This window comes from Triticum aestivum, chromosome 2B (assembly GCF_018294505.1).
Source record: "Triticum aestivum cultivar Chinese Spring chromosome 2B, IWGSC CS RefSeq v2.1, whole genome shotgun sequence".
NCBI classification, from domain to species: Eukaryota; Viridiplantae; Streptophyta; class Magnoliopsida; order Poales; family Poaceae; genus Triticum; species Triticum aestivum.
This window is the reverse complement of record NC_057798.1, coordinates 550,224,360-550,230,359: the sequence shown is the minus strand read 5'-3', so window position 1 is coordinate 550,230,359 and position 6,000 is coordinate 550,224,360.

Here is a 6,000-nt window from a genome sequence, read left to right as displayed (position 1 = left end):
ATGAGACAACCCACCATGTACTCCTACATGGCCTCTCACCGCTACCTTTACCAAATCGTGTTCACACACTTAGCTCACACACAGTAGGACATGTTCACACGCCTCTGATTCATCCCCGATGAATCAGACCTGACTCAACTCTAAGCAGTAGCAGGCATGACAAACAAACATGAATGAGTAGGCACAACAGGGCTCAAACAACTCCTACTCATGCTAGTGGGTTTCATCTATTTACTGTGGCAATGACAGGTCATGCAAAGGATAAAGGGGTTCAGCTACCGCAGCAAGTAACAGATAAATCGGTGTTGTCCTAATGCAGTAAAAGAGAGCAGGAGCGAGAGAGTAGGATTGTATCGGAATGAACAAGGGGGTTTTGCTTGCCTGGCACTTCTGAAGATAACATTGAGTCTTCATCAGTGTCAACGATCACATCATCGGTATCACGTCTATCGAGAGGGGACAAATACCGGCAACACAGAAGGGAACACAATCAATGCAATGCACAATATGATGCATGATCATGACATGGCAAAATGAATGTGTTTTGAGCTAATGCAACTAACAACAGATTAAATGAAGTTGGTTTGAATACAAGATTCAAATTCAAACTCCATATGTGATTATTCAAATGCCATTTACTTCATTTGCCCTAAACAGTAGTGATAAGTTGTTCTAACATGCATGAAAATGGTACAGATGGATTCCTTGAATTTTTCTGATAATTTTTCATATATAAATTATTTAATTTGGAGTTACGGTTGAATTTCTATGAATTTTAGAAGTTTTAGGCATTTTCTGGAATTTTCAGAATTAAATTAAATCCAGAAAACATTACTGCGTCAGCATGACGTTGGCATGACGTCAGCAAGTCAACAGGGGCCGGCTCGGGTCAAACCTGACCAGTGGGGCCCACTGGTCAGTGACTACGGCTAATCCTAATATAATTTAAACCTAACCTAGTTTAATTAGTCGGCCCGGGCCCGCATGTCAGTGAGTCAGTGGCTTAATTAAACTTAGTTATTAATTTAACCAAAGGTTAGCAGGGGACGGGCCCACACGTCAGTGACCCAGGGGGGTCAAATCCCTGGTCAACCCGGCTAATCCACCGGCGTCTAACCGCCGGCAACGACCAGACGCGGCGGTGGCTCGCCGGAATGGCTGCTCCGGCGCCCATTCGACGCGCGGAGGGGTTCTACAGGGAGCTCGAGCTCGTGCGCATCCAATGGAGCAAGCCAGAGGAGTTGGGGTTGGCTGTGGCGTCGGCAGCGGCGAGGGAGGCGGCGGCCGGAGTTCGGGCGAGGTCGGGGTTGGCGTTAGGGGGCACGGGAGGGGAAGCTAGTGTGTGTGTTAGGTTCCTGGTGAGGTGTGGAGCACGTTGCCGTGCTCGGTAGCTAGCTCCGGTGGCTCTGGCCTTGTCCGCGTCATCGCCGGCGGCGAGGAGCTCACGGCCCCGGTGGAAAGGGCGGCTAGCGTGCGGGAACGAGCGCGGGGAGGAGGGGAAATGGAAGAGGAGCTCACATAGACCCTGTAGAGGTGGACGGCGAGCTTGAGGGAGGCCGGACGGCGATGAATTTGACGACGGCGATCCTCGGTGGCCGAGGAGGGGAAAAAGCGTCGGGGTGGTGCTTCGGGGCTCTTCCGGTCACGTGGCTCGGTGAGGAGGTTGGCGACGAGGTGCAGGAGCTCGGGAGCACGTCGGGGAGGAGAGGGGGTGGCGGTGGCCGCGAGGGAGCTCGTCGGTGGCGGCGGCTCCGTTCGGTCCGGGCGAGAGAGGGGGAGCAGAGGAGAGAGGGGATGCAGCAGGGGAGGAAGAGGAGCGAGGGGACACGAGGCCTCGTCGTGGCGTCGCTAGGGAGGCCGGGGGGAAGCAGGAGGTGGCCGGGAAGCAGGAGGTGGCCGGGGCGCGTGGCCGCGCGCGCCGGGCGCGTGCCCGTCCTCCTGGCAGGGAGGAAGACGACAGGGGAGGGAGTGGAGATGGGCCGGGCCGGCTGGGCCGCGCTGGAGGAGCTGGGCCAGGTAAGTGGGCTGAGGTGAGCGCCAGGTAGTCCTCTGCTCGGTTTTTTTTTTCTGTTCTGTTTATTTATTTAATTTATTTTGCCACTGTTTTTGAATTTAAAATAATTCAAACAATGCCAAAAACTCCTCTGAATATTTTATATTGCTAGATGGACTTTTCCAAAAGCTTATAAAATATTTCAGGGGTATTTGAAATTATATTCCAATTATATGAATATAATTCAAATTCAAATAGCTAATGAATTAAATCCAAAGTCCCAAAAATAAATCCTTAAAAATGTTCAATATTTTGGTTGGGACCAGAACCCTTACCAAAAATTATCAAACATTTAAGAAGAGCATTTTGGAGCAATGAATGAGATTTCTAGGGTTTTTGCCCCTCTTTTATTTAAGTTTTTGAGGCTTCCAAAATTCCCTCAATTCAAATTTTCAGAATTTAAACATGATGCACACATGAGCTAGCCTAGAGCACTACCAGCAGCTAGGGATGTGACAACGAGGGTCCCGACGGGCGCGGGCGGCCGGAGGCGAGGAGGCGGCGGGGCCGGCTGGCTTCGGGTGGCGGAGGCGGAGGTCGACGGCGGCGGGGAACGGCGACCGGGCGGCAGACGGCGGCGGGCGGGCCAGGTGGCGGTGGCGCGCGGGCTCGCGCGGGCCCTGGATGGGCCCCGCGGGCCGCGGCGCGGAGGGACGGCGGCGGGCCACGTGGCCAGATCTGATTGGGCGAGGGCGGCTGGCGGACGTGTCCGGCGCCGGGCGCACGCGTCCGGCGCGCGGAGGAAGAAGGGGCTAGGGTTTGGACCCGAAATTTCGGAGGGGGACTAATTTAGAGACTCTGGGAGCTAGGAGTGTCCAAATGAGGAGCAGTTTTCGGCCACGCGATCGTGATGGAACGACCGAGAGCATGGAGGGGGTTAGGATGGGTTTTGGGCCACTCTGGAGGGGTGTTGGGCTGCACACAAAAGAGGGCTTTTACGGTTACCCGGTTAACCGTTGGAGTATCAAACGACCTCCAAATTGCACGAAACTTGACAGGCGGTCTACCGGTGCTATACCAAGGCCGCTTGGCAAGCCTCGGTCCATTCCGAGAATGTTTAACACCCGCTCACAACAGGAGACAAAAGGGGAACGCCGGAGGGCATAGGAGTGCCGGATTGCAAAACAGACAACGGGGAAAATGCTCAGATGCATGAGACGAACATGTATGCAATGCAATGCACATGATGACATGATAAAATGCAACACGCAAGCAAATGACATGGTAATGATGGCAAATAACTGGCAGACACCTGGCGCATCAGATCCGGGGCGTTACAACACTCCTCCACTAACAAGAGATCTCGTTCCGAGATCTTAGGACCGAGACGGAAGGGAAAATGGATGAGGTGAAACAAGAACTCCAGAGAAGAAACAAAGAATCGAGAGCACTTGAGAAAAAGAGAGGAACGACGAGAATGAAAAGAATCGAAAGCTCACGGAATCAGATAGACTATGAAACCACTCCGGTTAGAACGAGATAAGAAACGAATAAGACTGAAAGGATTTATGCAGCACTCCGGCTGAAACCTGGAGGAATAGAACACGAGCTTGAGAGGACGTAATGATACTTGATGAAGACATGAGACAAAACCTCCGGAAAGAATTGAAATAGTGGAATGAAAAGAACTTAGAAGGAAAGGTTGAACGGAGTTGTTGAGAAAATCAACAGCGAAAGAATAAACTTGTTGTGGTCCTATAGATAACATCTCAAGATCATAAGGTGATAACCGGCCACAAATGGAAATGACTGGATAGCTGAGAAGAACGAAAAATGCAAAACTCCACTTCAAAAGAAAACAGAGAATTAATTACACTTTGAGATGCGAGAAGAAAAGATACTTGAATTCCTCCAACAAAATCTTGATGAACTCTTGAAGAAAGAATTTAATCATGAAGAACCACCGTGAAGAACTCCGGTAACAAAAAAAGAATGATGGGATAGAATGAAGAAAGAAATAATAAGATTAAGCCTTGCAGTGATTTAGATGGAGGTTCCGATGAAATGACCAAGGAAAATTTGAACTCCGGAAAGAAAAGATGAAAGCACTTGGAACTAGAATTTATTCATCAAGAACAAACTCCGAAGGAAGGGATTACTCACTTGGATGAAATAATAATAAGATTTATTGTATGCTTATCCTTCATCAAATTTAATTGATGACAAGCTATGGATTTTGCATATTACTTATTCTTCTTGAAAAGGATTGAGAAGTGACATAGCGCCACCTTTAGGAAGGTCTTCAATGAACCATCGGTAGGATTGAAAAGAACGAATGAATATATGATAACCAAAGAAAAGAATCTTGAACGAACCACCATAAGAATTCGAAAATTGAATGAAGAAAGAGAATGAATCATCGGGAAGAATTAGAAGAACAAATATGCTTGAGGGGATTTAGATACAAGAGAATGGGAAGAACTCAAGCTGATTAAAGAACATTTGAACGAAGCACCGGGATAAATAGAGAACGATAACTGGAATGATGGCCTGCGGTGAAAAGAAACGGGAAAACAACTTCTGACATACTCCAGATGGGTGAGAAAAGAATATCTGACAAATGGAATAATTTGAGAGGATAATATGAAGCTAGAACCACGAAAATTCGATAGAACAGACAAGATTTAGAGGAAAAACTTCTTCTTCGATCTTCAAATGTTGAGAAGGACGACGAGAAACACCACCAAAATTACTGAGATACTCCGGGAGAATGAGAAGAGCAAAGGTTGAATCAGCAATGAAAAGAATTGAAATCGATCTTGAAAAGGCATGTGACTGATGGAATCCATTCTTACGTCACCCTTTGAAAAGAATTAGGGATGGCTCCGGAATAATTAGAAGAGTCAGGTAAGATCCTGGGAAAAGACCTGTGGGTTAGGGCCCACTGAAGAGAAAACATCGTTGGAAAGGGATGTTGAACAGATAGATGATACACTGGAACAATTGAAATATTTGAATGAGGTGACAACCTCGAATTAATTGGAACACAGACGGATCTCCTGAGATGTCTTGAACTCCGGGATGATTGAATGGCGAGAGGCGAACGAGCAAGGAGAACACTTGATCCAAGGAAAAGAATGTAATCATTATCAAAAATTAGAATTGAAATTGCCGGAGAAGAAAAAGAGATGAAGCATGACGAACGAGACGAGAATTCACCGATTGAAATAATTGAGGAAAGACTGAAGAGGCTCCGCATGAATGAAATTGATGGTCGAAACAGACTCAGACTCCGGGAAGAAGAGGGTGGGAGGGCGGGAAAATAAAGGCAACTTGGAAGGGGAAATCGACGAATATCTTGAAGATAAAACACCGATTGAAATCATTGAGGAAAGAAGGCAAAGACTTCGCATGAGTAGGATGGATACTCGATTACGGACTCCAGCTCCGAGAAATAAAAAGGGGTGGGCGGGTGGGAAAAAGAAAACAACTGAGGATTGAAGTTGGCAAAGACGAAGAGGCTCGAGTCAACTTGACGAGAAATGCACCGGATGAAAAGAGCTGAGAACCAACGATCGAAAAAACCAACTGCGTGATCCTAAAGAAAATTTGAAAAGGGAAGAGGAGTAATTCAAAACACCTACATCAAGATTCCTCACCAGAGCGACGAAGGGGCTGAGGAGTAAAAAGAATTCCTACTCTCCGATATAACTAGACTCCGAAAATAGTTTTCTTCTAGATTCAACAATGGCCAAACTACAAGATCAATCAAGGGGGGCTCCTAAGGTCGGTCGAGGCTCTGATACCAACTTGTCACGCCTAATATGCGATACTATCCTAAAGAGACTCGAAGGTCCCACCAAGGATAGAACCGCATATCGAAACGCTTTTGCAAGGTGGATATCATTACATCAACATTACATAATAGATGGGGATACATACAAGAGGCATACAATGCCACACGAATACAACATCACAATACATGAGAACAACATCCGACTACGGAT